Below are 17,130 nucleotides of genomic sequence, written 5' to 3' on the forward strand. Positions count from 1 at the left end.
GCCATCTGGTTCTCAATCAGGCTTCATGGTCTCTAGAAATAGTGGACTCTGCACTTTGGCATCTAAATCCTGGCATGCAGGACTCTTGGAACCATTTCAAGTGCTGACAAACACAAGACAACCCTCTTGTAGGAGGATCCCATTGAAAAGCCCCACAGGATCGCTCCCCACTTGGGCATATAACCATTCGGTTCTAAGACCAATACCAGTACATACTTCCTCCCCAGATAGAAGGGGAAATGGTCCCTGGCACCTTTGCCCTGTCTACAGAGGCAAGACCTCCACCAGGTAAGCCAAGCCATGCAGGGTAGTCAAAGTAAGCTGACAACAAAATGTGGGCAAGGGCTATCCATGATTGTACCAAACCTTCCTAGAAGACAAACATCTACAGAAAATGTGAGGGGGAAATAAACCCCTTAACTAAGTCTTGACAACAGGACTGCACAGGCCCTGTCACTTCCCTGGAACCCTGCAATCCAAAGATCCTGTACAGATAATACAGGTACCTTGGCTGGCCTAAACAGCCTGGCTAGCTAGGCCAGCCTGGCACCCCTGGGTCTCAGGGAGATGCGGATAGTGGTTGTAACCCTGCAAAGAGCATGGGTAGCAGCCGGGGGCCTCCCAGACCAGCAGTCAAAGAGCCTTGACTGGATCAGTCAGCCTGGACAGCAGTTGCACTCATGCATGGAGCACAGGTAGCATCAGGGAATACCGGACCAAAGGTATGAGAGCCGTCAAGGACCAGTACCCCAGGGACTGGCATGCTCAGGTATCAGTCGGCCAGCCCAGGAATCAGCTGGCCTGTGGATCGTCCAGTCCGGGGATTGGCCAGCCTGGGTGTCAGCTGGCCTGGGAATCAGCTGGCCCTGGGATCAGCTGGCCCAGGGATCGGCCAGGCCCGTGTATCTGTTGGCCCCGGATGTCGTCTGGCCAGGGAATTGGCCAGGCCCAGGGCACTCAGTCCTCTTCTCCAGAAAAGGACCAAATCCTGGGAGCCTATCAAAACTTCCTGCACTGACAGTCAAACAGTAGCCTAGCCCTATTCTCCTTATGCTCAAAAGTATTGAAAGAGGAAGATCAGAGCCAATGGAGAATTCCACAAATCCTGTCACTACTGAACAACCTGATCCGAAGATTGGAGCCATTAATAGTGTTCCAGCTACATGGCCAGGTCGTGCTAACTCCTCTCTAATGGCCCTGAAGAGCCGGGCACAGACAGGTTAAAGTGCTACCCGGCCATCCAGCCATGGAAGAACAGGGAACACCAGCTCATGGCCCACCTTAAACTCAAGTAAATACCAAGAATTTGGGAACGAATGAGCCATGTGAGCAGGCCGCGCAAACCCTTCCCTGTACGATCCCGGAAGACCACTAGGGAAAAGCCAAAGTGCATCCCTATCACCCTGGTCGCCTGACCAAGGAAAGATAGTGAGAACACCTAACCTTGCTTTAAAATAGTTTACACCAGCCTTCAGAGTAAAAAATTTTACTCCACTTCCTGGTTGCTTAAACTTTTGATAATAATAATGACTCTGGATTCCAGTCAAAATACATCACTAGCTGGCTGTAACTAACATAATCATTGTAGTTCCCATCTCACCACTTTTGAAGACTCAAGATTCTCATCTTCTGTAGTCTTAAGAAGTTTTGTGGAAATCTCACTGCAGATTGGCATTAATGCTGTACTTGCACTTCAAGGCATCATACTGTTCCCTTTCAGTTTTGAACTTCCCTGGGGCATAACTAGTGATATTTGGTATCCCTATTATGAAAAAAGTCCTGCCTTACAGTATGTGGTTAGCCATGCAAACAAGCACCCAAAACAATCACACACATGGAAAATATGCTTCCTCCTTGAATGCCTGACATACATTTTCATACACATCATCTTGCCTAATCAGAAGGTCCTGCACCTGTGCAGCAACATTCATAGACAAAAGAGACAGGTGAGCAAACCTTGGTGAAACAAATACTTAGCTTCAAACTACCAACCGAATCACTAATATAAAAAAGTTGCAATCCAACATTATGTTAGCAAATGAATGAAAAAAATTTTTAAAAACCGAATACCACATACACTCTGAAGCAGTGAAAATAATGTATTGAGAACAGAATTTGTCAATAGGGCACTAAGCTTAATGTTAGTTCCTATTGAAAGGGAATCATGAAATATAAGCACTTGACAGATGATGCATAGCTATCCCAGCAGGTAATGTCTTACATACTAACCACCACTTTAACTAATTTTAAATGCAATTCTTCATTCAGCTTGTCAACTTTAACTACATATTCATATTCAAGTAAAAATACAAGGGTTGTTTATTTGTATGAACACATTTTTGAATAAATATACTTCTGCTAAAATTCTCACGTTGTTGTACCTCCAAATCACTTGTGGTTACCAGCTGTCAGATGTAACTATTTTGAAATCACAGCTGAAACCAACAATGCTTAATGCAATGCAAATTGCTACTACAAAATACAAATACAGTGTTTAATTACCTAGAGGATGTTTAAAATTTGAGCAGTAAGACTCCTCTGCAAAGATCTTGTGTCTTCATTAGCCGCGTATTTAAAAATCATCTTTAGTGTGTTGCTTGTTAATCAATGAATGTTCTCTGCACAAACTAATACATAAGAAGACTAGCAGCCTTTTTAATGACCTCAGCAATACCATCGACTGTCATTCCACGATTGGTTCTGCATAGTTCTAAAGCCTCTAACAATTCCTCATTTGCTTCATGAGATACAAGTAAGCCATAAAGTGATATTAAACCATCAGTGTTCCCAAGAAAATTTTGTCACATATCACTTGCAAATTAGTATTTGTGCGTTCCAAACCACATTTAGCTGTTTTCTGGTGGCACTTCCTTTACAGTCAAAATAAGAGCAGTCTTCATTATCTGTACATGCTGGTGTGTGCTCCAACGTCTTTATTAAAACACTATCTGTTAGAATAGAGTCAAGATCTAAAAACTGACTTTATTTTTATCACTCCAACCAAAGTGATCATGTTTAACATCACACAAATGTAAAGGCTCTGTCCACACTGAGTCTAGTCGTCCTACATACTTGACAATATCCAAAGCTTTCCAGAGCCTTTCCCGCCATGAGAAGTCAAAAGGTCTCATAGCATTTTTTTGTTAGGGCTGAAGTATTCCATGGAATAATAAATTCCACAGGTCCCAAGAACTTTTGGGAAGATGTTGTACTCTTCAAAGAGGAGTGATGTCAGGAATTCATGGTCTTGGGTAAGCAACCAAAAATTTCTGTGGTTAACTATCGACTTGTATTACCTTGATAGACATTGCTATGATCAGTTAACCTAGATAATATGTCTTGATTAACTTCTCCATCAATGAAATTTCCAACATATATATTAACCATATGCATAAATTCATCTTTTGATGGGATATATGGATTTGCTGCTTTTGTGTTCCAATATTCCTGAGGAAGAAAAGTAAAAGGTCAAATTAATGAAACATAAAACTTACGAGATCTTCAATTCTACATAAAAATTTTGAAACTAATTATGTTGTATTTTAAAATACCTTTTATATAAGTGACTAACCAAGCAATTACATTGCTAACAGCTTCCTACCACAGCAGACCAAAATTCAAATTTGGTGGTGGTGCCACCATCACTAGTGTAGGTGACAGGGTCCTGCACACTATTGGGACTGACAATTACAACTCAGCAGGAAGCATCAATTGTTTGAGCCAAAATACGTCCATCTATGAGGAAGGAGGGACTGTTCGACTCCTTCTTCTAAGCGCCCAGCAGCATCGCTGCCTCTCCCTCTTTCGTCACCTCAAGAGGATTCATCTTTGGCCCCGAGTAAGCGCCAACTGGATGATTTGATGGCTTTCTTTAAGAAGAAGATGGTACCTAAGTCCGAGGAGTTAGTTCTCTCCTATTTCATCAGAGGAGGAAGAAGAGGACAATGATTCAGAGCCTTCTCAGCTTATTCGAGTCTCCTCAGGTTCCTGTTAACCCTTAAACGCCGAGCCTCTATTTACAAAAGTGTCTGCCGTATGCCGGCGCGGTCTGAGAGTTAGCGCCGAAGCGGAATGAAAGTTTTTTTCAAAAAATCACAGCACGCTTAGTTTTTAAGATTAAGAGTTCATTTTTGGCTCCTTTTTTTCTCACTGCCTGAAGTATAGTATGCAACCATCAGAAATGAAAAAAATATCATTATCATATATAAATACTGGAATATATGACAGCGTGAAAAAAAAATTTCATGTATATTTGTATACAAATCGTGCTGTGAGCAAAACGGTTAAAGCAAATGAGTTATTTTTTTTCGTTGTATTGTACTCTAAATTGCGATGATTTCGGTATATAACAAATTGTAAAAGATCAAAGCAACACAGAGAAAATATTATCACAAAATGATGCATGAATTGTGAATGCTCGGACAAAAAAAGTTTTTCAAAACTTACCATAAATCGAAATACTGTGCTAGAGACTTCGTTTGTTGCAAAATGAAGGTAAATGGTTGAATATTACTAAAATGTAAGAGTTTTAGCTTACAATTGCATTTTTCGACCATTTCAGTAGAGTCAAAGTTGACCGAAGGTTGAAATTTTGGCACTTATCGTGATTTATATGAAAATATTTCAAAACTGATAAAAGCAATAACCATGAGTTATTTTTTGTTGTATTCTACATGAAATTGTGCAAATTTTCATGCATAACACTTTATGTAATGCCTAATAGAAAATGGTGCAAAAATTACGACAAAGTGACTAAAGACATTCTGAAATTTTCAGCAGAGTTAGCGCGCACGGAGGTAAGGAAAAAGTTTTTTTCAAAAATTCACCATAAATCGAAATATTGTGCTAGAGACTTCCCATTTGTTGCAAAATGAAGGTAAATGATTGAATGTTACTAGAATGTAAAAGTTTTAGCTTACAATTGCATTTTTCGACCATTTCAGTTGAGTCAAAGTTGACCGAAGGTTGAAATTTTGGCACTTATCATGATTTATATGAAAATATTTCAAAACTGATAAAAGCAACAACCATGAGTTATTTTTTGTTGTATTCTACATGAAATTGCACACATTTTCATGTATAAAACTTTACGCAACGCCTAATAGAAAACGGTGCAAAAATTACGACAAAGTGACTAAAGACATTCTGAGATTTTCAGCAGAGTTAGCGTGCATTCGATATTTGGACAAACTGGAAAACCACTTTCACAAAGAATCAAACAACACTGTGAGAACTGTCCAAATACCGAATGCATTATTCGTACATATGAGAGATTTAGATCATCCTATTAACTGGAGTAAAGCAAGACCTTTAGTCCCGTGCAATGACACAGTTAAAAGGAATATCATCGAATCTTGTTTTATTAAGTCAAATAATGAAAGTGTTCTAAATTTAAGTCTTGGTTTATTTAAACATGATGCTTTAATAATTAAAAAGTTGTTGATAAATATAAGCAAAATTGATATTAATTTTTATACGTTACTGCAATTTGAATGAGTAATATTCCGTTTTCTTTATGGTTAAGTATATATTTGGATTAGTTTGTGACCGCATGATCCCGGATTTGCCGTGGATTAACCTTTTCTTTTTAACCCTGGCAATTAACCATCTGGTATTCAAGGTTATACATGTTTTGGATTTTGTAAGCCTAAACTTTAGTATGTCATTTTGTTTGGTCTTAGGTTCAGTTTGTGACAGCTCGATCCCGGATTATCCTCGATTAACTTTCTGTTTATTACCTCTGACAATTGACCATCTGGTATTTCTTGTTCTATTTGTTTACTTTGTAACCTTCTTCATATTTGTGTCTCATTTGTGCCCTGACGATGCGTCAATAAACGTGGAAAGCGCTTGGCACTACTGAACTTCTGCCTGTCTTTTTCCTGTGGGATTTTTTATATATATATATATATATATATATATATATATATATATATATATATATATATATATATATATATATATATATATATATATATATATAATATACATATATATATATATATATATATATATATATATATATATATATATATATATATATATATATATATATATATATAATATACATATATATATATATATATTATATATATATATATATATATATATATATATATATAATATATATATATATATATTATATATATATATATATATATATATATATATATATATATATATATATATATATAGATATATATATATATATATATATATATATATATATATATATATATAGATATATATATATATAGATATATATATATATATATATATATATATATATATATATAGATATATATATATATATATATATATATATATATATATATATTATACATATATATATATATATATATATATATATATATATATATATATATATATATATATATATATATATATATATATATATATATATATATATATATATATATATAGATATATATATATATAGATATAGATATATATATATATATATATATATATATAGATATATATATGTATATAATATATATATATATATATATATATATATATATATATATATATATATATATATATATATATATATAATATAATATATATATATATATATATATATATATATATATATATATATATATAATATATATATATATATATATATATATATATATATATATATATATATATATATATATATATATATATATATATATATAAATATATAAATATACATGTTTTTTTTTATTTTGGTATGAATACATAACTAAAAGGAATGCAGGTGAAAACTATTTTTTGCATAAAAACTAAATAATATACAAAACACAAATAAACACAGATATATAAAAACTTGTAATAAATATAAAATTAAATATAAAATCAATGCAGAATACTCACTCATAATCCTGACCCTTCATTCTATTCTTGTTATCTCCCTCCTCCATTGAAGAGTCTTGCATTTTTCCTCTCGACATGAAGAGGTACATGTGGAGGAGGGAGACGCCGCGCCCTTTACTGCAGATGGGCCGCCCTTCAGCGGTCCGCTGCCCTCCAGTGTCCCTCGGGTAGGGCACTCCAACATATGACCGCAGTGTGGTATTTGCGGTCACACTTCCCGATCCTGCAAAGTGCTACCTTCCAGGTGCGACAGACGAACCGGGTGTCTCTTCTTCTGCCATTCATATGCACACCCGGCACCGTTTCTGCTTACGCCCTTCTAGGGGCTCCAGCGTGTGATCCCCTACCTGCAGCCGATACACAGGGTCCACTACCCGATGGGACACTGGAATGTCAGGGAGGGCGGCAGCATCAGCAGGGGCGGTGGCATCAGCAGGGGCGCATCATCAAGGGGTGGCGGCAGCAGGGGCAGCGTCAGTAGGAGCAGGACGACCGAGGTTGGCCCCCCTAGCGACATCTGTCCTATCCTCTCGGGGCAGATCTGGAGCTCGGGGCAGGGGGGCGGTGTTGGAAGGCCACTCCTCAGGATTAAAGTTTATGAGGGCATTCCCGACCACCTCGAGAAACTGGATGTGGGACAACCACCGGGTGTCTGAATTGTACCCACAGTAGAGGATGTAGGCATTCTGGAGGGCCAACTGAAGGAGGTATTTGAGGAGCTTCTGTGTCCACCTCCTGGTTCTCTTGGCGAAGGGATAGTACTGGATGAGTTGATCAAAGAGATCAACTCCTTCCATGTGCCTATTGTAGTGCCAAATGACAGTAGGCCGTTGGACACTAAACTACCCAGTATGTAACTCTGCCCCGCTGACGTGTCTTCTTCCGCTGAACGACCTCTTTGTAGATGGGCTCATGACTCGTCGTAATCATAGGCACGCAGTCGGACCCCTTCCAACAGATGACGAAGACATCTCTCTTCCGCCGCCACTCTGTCTCTCCTCTTGCCAGATGTTGCGGCTGGGTAGCGAACCTCTTGAGGACATTTGGGGCCCCACACACCAACTGAAGGGTACCACTGACGTGCACACCTGCTTCATACAGTTCCTGGGCCAGGGATACCGAGTTATAATAATTATCCATGAACAGGTGGTATCCCTGGTTATGGAAACGATCCACAAGACCGAAGACAGTGTCACGCAGCGTGGAGAAGACCCCCGAATATACAGAGAAGTCAACGACGCATCCAGTGTTGGATTCCGTAATAAAAAATAATTTCACCATATTTCTTTGGCTTCTTGGGGTTGTACACTTTTATGCTTAGACGCCCTTTGTATGGCATCATCCCCTCATCCAAAGAAAGGTTCTTGGAAGAAACCACGAGAAACTGACACCGCTCACGAATGTACTCCAACACTGGGCAGACTAAGATGAGGCGATCTGGGTTATTCTGGGGTATGGCCCTTCGGTTGAAGGCGTTGAAATATCTGTCCAATGCCAGGAAACTATCACGGGTATAATGCGGGCACATTGGGCGATTTTAAAAATAAATTCCGCCTCCAATATTGCCTGACGTCGGCAGCAAGCATCATTCCAAAAAAAATGTGGAGCCCCAAAAAATGCGCCATGTTCGTGAGGTTACAGCCCCGCCATCGATACGACAACATCGTCTGCAGTTCCTCACGGCAGTACCGAGTGTAATCCGCCTCTGCAACGAGGTATTCCAGCAATTCCCGCGTAAGGAAGAGCTGAATGAACCCCAGTGCAGTGAGAGGCACAGGGACGGTCAGTCCAGGTGCTGCTGTGAATGGGTGCATGTTAGGTGGGGTGATGTCCTCCAACCACCCCTCATCACTTTCGGACGAACGCCTTCACCTAAGCTGCCGCGACATTGCGACCTTCTACAGGCACGGCGCACAAGCATTACACGACCGCAACCCACCCACCCCCGCCCATCTCCCTCACTTTCACCATCACTTTCTGTCTCGCCCCCGCCAGCCACAATCCATGCCTCCTTCTCCTCCTCAGACTCTCCCCTCATAAGCACTGAAACCACTGAACTCGAGTTCACTTTCATGCTTTGGCTCGTGACGGACATTGGGGCAAATACTTGTCATCACTGACATCAGGCATGACGTCCTCGGCTACTAGATGACCAACTGCCATCAAAATGAGGACTTTCCACCTGCTCGATCGAGCTCCACCAAGTACTCATCAATGTCCTTTTTGTTGAGGCCTCCCAAATGTTTATGAATGCCCTCAGACACCCCGATGTTTCCTAGGGGTCGCAAAAGGCACAGGGTACGGCTCTTGGTCCCTTTCGCCACACGTGGCCGTACAACACGGCGGTGAAAAGCTGGGTCACCTTGGGTGCTTGGTCCCTCTCCAGCATCCAAATCTAAAACGCACCTCACACGCTCACTACTGACAGGCAATATGCGCCTTTCACGGTCCTGACGACGTTGGGACATCTCTGCAAACGTCCTATTGCGTCACAAACACGTTAACACTTGCACAAGTTCGGCAAAACACGAATGCATCGAGAAATTTTTCTCTGATGATGCGTTGTTGATGCTTTGTAGTGCGAGAAGAAAGAAATTCGCGATACACAGCTGGGTCACGCTTGTAAACAAAACAACAGCGTGATCCGCGAACTCCCAGCATCCCTCAAGGCGCATGATTTAAAATTTTCCGCAAACTAGGCCTATAAGTATTTTTTCGTATTTTATGTCCACTCGGCACCCGACAGACAATTTTTGTTGACATAAAATACGTCCAGTCGACGTTAAAGGGTTAATGAACTTCCCAGACTTCTTCCAGCCTGCTCCTCCGGATTCTCTTGCCTCTTATGTTTTTGATGAGGGAGCAAGTCTCTGACCCTTGCCTTCCTAAGCTCATCCTCTCCTCTTCGTCAAAGAGAGTGTTGAAAGAGGTCGATGAGTGGTTGATTTCAAAGAGGGTTGCTGGCTAGCTACTTTCGCTTTTCCTCCTTCGGGAAGTTTCTTGAAGAGGTACAGGTTTTATGCCATTTGAAGCACCTTCTTTGGGAATTTCTGCCTCCTCACAGGGGACTTCTCTGGCTTGGTTGATGCATTGTGTCGCACTGCTTTCATCTTGGCAAAAGTCTTCTTCTCATCTCCTGAACTGGATCATCTTGTTTGTAATATTTTCAAGGTTTTGGAGATTTTTAGTTTCCTGGATTGGGCAGTGGGGGTTTTGACATGGAAAACTGAAAACTGTCCAGCCCTTGCAGAAGACTTTGCTTAGGACTGGTTTTAATGTTCTGTCTTGTGCAGACAAGACAGTGAGGGACGGTTCAACTGAACTTGCTTCATTATAAACGATAGGCTCGTTGAAGAAGCGGAGCTGTAGTGCTCCTTTGCTACTAAAGGAGTGACCACCATCCAGAAGTCAGCTCTCTTATTTGCTCAGCTTGATAAGTCTTACCTCTTTCCCCAGGACCCATTAAAGAAGTTCTTTCGGCTCTGCAGAAAAATTGACTACTGATCTTCTGGCCCAATCGTGCAAAGCGCCCCAAGGTAGCTCCTGCAGTCATTTCCAAGACTTTTTCACCTCTGTAGCCTCAGTCCTTTCATGGAGGAAGATCCAGAACCCAGTCCAGACCTCACCCGAACCTTCATCCACCAGCGAAGTCATTTAAGAAGTCTTTGGCCAAACCGCCACCAGTAAATGAGACCTCTGTCCTTTGTGCCCCAATAGGTGCCAGGTTGCACCTTTTTAGGAGGAATGGAGTCCCAGGGGTGCAGAACCTTGGGTAGTGCAGGTTCTGAAGACAGGCTACTCCATTCCTTTTCAAACAGACTCCTCTGCTTTCAAAGTTGGCGATCACCTTAACGCCTTACTTGGCAGGGTCCGAGAAGTTTTTGGCCCTTGCTCTAGAGGTGGTTTCTCTCCTTCGCAAAGGAGCGGTGTAGGAAGTTGTAGACCAGTTGTTGGAGGGGTTTTACAACAGGCTTTTGTTGTCCCCAAAGCTTCCGGGGCTGGAGAGCTGTTTTGGATGTCAGTGCTCTAAACTTGTTTGTGACAAAGACCAAGTTCCACATGGAGACGAACTGGTCTGTCATGTCCTCTCTCCATCAGGATGACTGGATGGTCACCCTGGACATGCAGGATGAGTATTTTCATGTCCCTGTCCACTCAGTCTCGAGGAAGTTCCTGAGGTTCATCTTTCAGGGCCAGATTCTCCAGTTTCGGGCTCTGAGCTTCGGCCTGTCCACAGCCCCACAGGTCTTTACCCGAATCCTCGCTCCCCTTGGCAAGTGGCTTCATCTTCTTGGGATCAACATGTCCTTATACCTGGACAATTGGCTTCCCCGCTCTCCATCAGAGGAGCAGTGCACGAAGGAAATACAAAGGACCCTTTGCCTAACGAAGGAGTGAGGCATCTTGATAAATGTACAGAAGTCCCAAATGGCTCTGTCTCTAAGCATTCTTTATTTGGGGATGACTCTGAACTCTTGAGTTTTTCGGGCTTCTCTCTCCCCAAAGAGGGTCGAGTCGTGTCTCTGGACTGTGCAGGAGTTTCTCAGCCTCTCGACGTGTTCTGCTCTCTGGTCGATGAGCCTTCTCTGTACTATGGCCTCAGTGGAATCTTTTGTGAGGTTGGGCAGACTTCACACGAGGCCCCTGCAATTCTTTCTGAAGGCAAATTGGTGCAGGAAGACTTAGTCAGACTCCATAGTCTTTGTATGAAAATCATCAAGATCGAATCGCAATGGATCGTGATGTTTTATTGTTAACCAAGTATTGCCAATTTGGCAACACATTTAGCATTGTATGTTTAGGCACATGTAAAAATACTCACATGTATTATCATTGCTAGGAGCAGTAGGGAATCTGTAATCTTAGTATATATATACATACTACATTCAATATCATCTCTGCTGCTACATAATTAATATCATTGTTAGGATATTAGTAACTGTATCTGGCTACAGTGGTAGGCGGGAAGAGAAGAAGAATAACAACACACGCCGACACAGCTCCTCTCTGTATCCTCTTGTATACGTTAATGCTGTTCGAGAATACATTACCATTTTAAAAGAACCTACCGGTATTCATTCAGTACCTTATACTGGGACTTACACCCAAAGAAGAGTCTTCCCAGTCACGTCAGAGATCAAGGAGGATCTCCGATGGTGGTTATCCAAGGACAGACTTCAGGAAGGACTCTCTTTTTCCTCTGAACCTCAGCCTAGAACTCTACTCCGACGCCTCATACATAGGGTGGGAGCCCTGTTAGGAGTCAGAGTGTGTCAGGGACGTGGACGCCAGTTTAGAAATCGCTACATATAAACATTAAGGAAATGAAAGCCTTTCACCTGGGCCTTCAGGCTTTTTCTCCACTTGCATCAGGGAAAATAGCTGCAATTTACCACTTGCATCAGGGAAAATAGCTGCAATTTACTCAGACAACATCACAGCTCTGTCCTACGCTTGCAAGCAGGGGGTCACCCACTCTTTCAGTCTCTGGGAGGCAGCCCAGGACCTTCTTCTATGGGCGGAGCAGAATCAAGTCAAGCTGCTCCTTGCTTTGTGCAGGAAGATGAATGTTCTGGTGGACCAGTTAAGCTGTGGTCACCAGGTTCTCTCCTACAGAGTGGACCTAGCATTCCAGAGTCTGCAGCGATCTGTGGAGGCTTTGGGGCAAGCCTCCATAGATCTCTTTGCTACATTAAAGAACAACTGACTTCCTCTCTTTTGCTCACTAGTCCCTGACAATTTAGCTTGGATGTCGGACGAATGTCGTTAGACTGGACAGGCCTAGAAGTCTCACGCCTTTCCCCTTTGGGATGATTCGGGAGGTTCTGAACAATTTCAGTTCTCATCGGAACATCTTGATGACACTCGTCGTTCCTTTCTGGCTGAGGAAGGAGTTGTTTCCGGACTTGCTGAGACTGCTCGTGGATTTTCAGAGGCTTCTCCCACAAGAACAGTCACCTCAAACAGCCACATTTTCACAGGTACCATCAAAGGTTGTCTGATCTGGCCCTGACAAGATTCAGACCGTCAGAGCCCTGTCAGAGCAAAAAGGATTTTCACATAGGGCTGCAGAGGGTATTGCTAGATGTAGAAGAGCTTCTCCTAGCAAGTTCTACCAGTCCAAGTGGGCAGTGTTCAGAAGGTGGTATGCACAGAATAAAGTCTCTTCTCCTGAAACCTCTGTAGCCCAGATTGCGGACGTCTTGCTCTTTCTCAATGCTGTTAGGAGACTGTCACCCTCTACAATTAAGGGATATAGGGCTATGCTTAGCTCAGTGCTCAAGCACAGAGGCCTTAGCCTGTCAATGAACCAGGATATTAGTGATTTTCTCAAGTCTTTTGAGACCTCCAAGACAGAGAATCGCTCTTCAGTCCCTTGGAATTTGGATGTAGTTTTAAAGTGGTTTGTGAGCTCCTCTTTTGAACCTCTTCGTTCTGCCTCTTTGAAGTCACTCACTCAGAAGACTCTCTTTCTTGTAGCGGTGGCTTCAGTGAGGTGAGTAAGCGAACTCCAAGCAATGGATAAGAAAGTTGGTTTTGCACAAGGAGGTGCAGTTTACTCTCTTTCACTTGATTTCCTCACCAAGAATTAGGACGTTTCTCATCCGTGGCCCCGCTTGTTTATTATTAAGAGCCTGGAGAACATTCTTGGGCCGGAAGAAGAGAGACTTCTTTGCCCTGTGAGGGCCTTGCGGCTTTACATCCGCAAGACTGAGAAGACCGGTGTTCGGTGAGAAACCCCTCTTGCCCGCTCTCTAAGAATGCCCTCTCCTTTTTCTTAAGGAGCCTTATCTCAGAGGCGCATTCTCAGATCCAAGAGGACGCCTTCCTGATCCTGAGGGTAAAGGCTCATGAGGTTCGAGCCATCGCCACTTCTCTTGCATTTCGTCACAATATGTCATTGTCCAATCGACTTTTTGTAGATTGAAATCTGTTTGCTTCTCACTACCTGAAAGACGTGGGAGCAGTTTTTGATAATTGTAGTATGCTAGGGCCTTTATCCATGGCTGGCATGGTGTTGGGAGAGGAAGCACAGGGGCGAACTGTCCTCTACTGTCTCCTCACATTGGTTTTTTAGGTGTTGAGATGCTGGGAAGCCTGGGGTACAAGCATACCTGGAGTATCCACCAGATTTTTATGGTTGGGGTGTTGGTTGTCTAGTTTTTATTGTGGTGTAGGTGACACTGTTGTTTTTCATTCTGGTCATGCCCAGGGCAAGGGCACCTCCTTTTGCCTTTGTCAGCTGTCGGTGTACCTCCACAGCTGCAAAGTACCCACTGAAGTAGAGGTGACTCTGCCAATACGCCAGTTCCTCGTTGGGAAAGTCGGTAGAGTTGTCGCCTAGCACTCGCTAGACCCAAGTTTGAGTTTCCAGCCGGCTAATGAAGAATTAGAGGAATTTATTTCTGGTGATAGAAATTCATTTCTCGCTATACTGTGGTTCGAATTCCACAATAAGCTGTAGGTCCCGTTGCTAGGTAACCAATTGGTTCTTAGCAATGTAAAATAAGTCTAACCCTTCGGGCCAGCTCTAGGAGAGCAGTTAATCAGCTCAGTGGTCTGGTAAAACTAAGGTATACTTAATTTTTTTTTTTTTTTGCCAATACGCCATGCCCTCTACAGGTTAAGATGAGTACCAACCAGAGGCAGTATTTACCTGTAGCAGCTCTCTTACCAGGTAAGGTAAAACAAGCATTGTCTCAATGCTAGCAAACTTCTAGTTCAAAGTCTTTATCTTTTAATGTTTTGGATTAGTTTATGCCCATCTAGCCCACCTCCTCCCAATGTGGAGTCAGCTATGTAATTGCTTGGTAAGTCACTTTTGAATTTTTGGTCTGCAGTGGTGGGAAGCTGTTAGCTATGTATTGCTTGGTAAGTATATATAAAACTTTATTTTATTATAAAAATGTCACTTTCAAGGTTAATCTTAACAGGGGAACTTCCTACAAATGGAAAATGAATTATAAAAATGTGAATTAGGATGTTACCCTAACACTAGATCTAAACTGAAATGAAATATTATTTCACTTGTCACTAACAATATCACTCTCTCTATATGAAAACTCTGAAATACCTCTTTGGAAATGTAAACAAAGCACAGGCAGTCCTCAGTTATCAGCGGGGGTTCCGTTCTGGGGGCGTGATGATAACCAAAAATCGCCACTAACCGGAAATCGGCGATTTCTGGGGCTTTTTCGGCGATTTTTGGGGCTTATCAGAGCCAAAAAGCACCGATTTTCGGTTATCGGCGCCTCTGTTAGGTATGTATCGCGCCAATACCCAATTATCGGTTCCGATAAGCGGAAATCAGCGATTTTGGCGCCTGAAAATTGCAGATTTTCGCCGCTAGACAAGCCCCATACAACCAGATCGCCATTAACCGGGGACTGCCTGTACTGTACATTAATCTCTCTAAGATATGTCCTAATAATGCCAGGGAGGAGACTGGGAAAATCTAAGAAAAATGGAACTGGGCAAGTGGCAACCCTAGCATATGGTAGCTTCCCTTAAACCTTATCCCAACCTTGCAATTACTTGGCCTACTTTAGCAAAAACACACTGCGAGAATAATCCTAATGAATCCTTAGAAGGAAGATCAACATAGCACTAATTAATAAATAAACCCAAACCATGAAGTATTTTTAAAAACAAAATTAATTTTTTTCATAAAAACTAATTACTTATAGTAAGCCAACATATCGGTCTTCAAATACCCAGACACTTAAGTTTAGATTTGCAGAACCTGTTTGAGAGCTCCTAGAATCAAGAAAAGTCATATCTGAATGCAGAATCCCAGCTAAATACAGTAAATTTCAGATGTCTGTATTTGTAATTTCTCTAAATACTTCACAAAAAGACTGCTTGACCAAAGCAAATATAGCAAATTTTTAAAGTACAGTAATTTTTATTTTTGCTAACATACAAACCTGAAGTTTATTACATAGGGCTTAGGTTAAAATGTGAGCTGGAACAGCCATTTAACTTTTTGGCAAGGTCATTAACTACTGATGGGTAGGGAGGAAGCCCTACCCACTAGTCTTACTGCACTCCACTTCATCTTTTGGCCCAGGTATTAGGAGGGTGGCTGAGGTGGAGCATAAATGTAAAGAGATTTAGGTTTTTATGTTGGGAAAATACAAACTACTTTAAGAATATGCTATTTGTTCCTACATAAATACACACCTTTTTTCTTTACATAGGAGACTTACCCACTGGTCGGGGGGAGTCAGGGTAAATCTCTGAACCGACTGGCTGGTTCTACCCACCTGGGAATACCTTCTAGGTCTGAAAGAGCTCAGGAATGAATCCCACACCTCTAGCTTGGCAGACATATGGAATGTTGCATCTGCTAGTCTTCTGGCTATGAAGTAATGAGTTTATTTTATTACCTTGGATGAAGGCTTGAAGGAACCAAAAGTGTCGGAGACAATAAAACTTGCTATTAAAACCAACAGGTTTATTTTGTTGTCTATCCATCTCTCCCCTTGTCTAGAGAGGAGGGGACATGCATCCAATCAATCTACAAACCAGATGAAGGACAGGTTACTCCCATCATGTACTCACCTTCAAATCTTGTCCATCCAGAGCATGATGCTAGCTACCTGCCTCTCCACCCTATGAGAGAAAAAGGTAAAAGAGGAGATTCTCCGGTGAAAAAGATGAAAAAGTCCACTACCTGCTGAACAGAAGCTCTGACCGCTGAGATACCCTGTCAACAACACCAACTACAGAAGACAGCCCATATCCCTGGTATACAGCTGCTGAGGATTTCCTCAGGTATCCAAATGTCTCCTTTGTTGTAGGCCGAGAAAACCCTCTCCCTCGCAGGAGATGCTGGATGGTCTCCAGACATGAAGTGCCAGCGCTTCCATGGCATGGGTGATACTTCTCAACATGCGGGGGCACAGAAGGTTGTGCCACAGGGGAAACTATCTCAGAACCTTGGACAACAAAGCCAGCATGTCTGGGACCACTTGGCATGTGGCCACTTGGGAGCCACCAGAGTCAACCTGAGATTCAGGGTGATCAGAACCCTGTTGATCACCTGACAAATCACATAAAACAGAAGGAAAGTGTAAGCTTCTGAGTCGTCCCACAAAAGCATCCTCCACTGCAGCCCATGCATCTGGCATGGTTGAGCACAACACCGGTAACTTCCTGTTGTGCTAGTTCACGAACAGGTCTATGTTTGGGACTCCCCATAACTCAAAGTCTCTCCTCAATGTCTTGGTGCAGGGACCATTC

At 41.9% G+C, this 17,130-nt stretch overlaps 1 pseudogene; it reads right to left on the reverse strand.

Moving 5' to 3' along the window:
• Positions 1 to 1,538: 1,538 nt before the first annotated feature.
• On the reverse strand, positions 1,539 to 16,866 carry LOC136827843 (uncharacterized; annotated as a pseudogene).
• Between the last annotated feature and the right edge of the window lie 264 nt (positions 16,867 to 17,130).

This window comes from Macrobrachium rosenbergii, chromosome 42 (genome assembly GCF_040412425.1).
Source record: "Macrobrachium rosenbergii isolate ZJJX-2024 chromosome 42, ASM4041242v1, whole genome shotgun sequence".
In the NCBI taxonomy this organism is placed as follows: Eukaryota; Metazoa; Arthropoda; class Malacostraca; order Decapoda; family Palaemonidae; genus Macrobrachium; species Macrobrachium rosenbergii.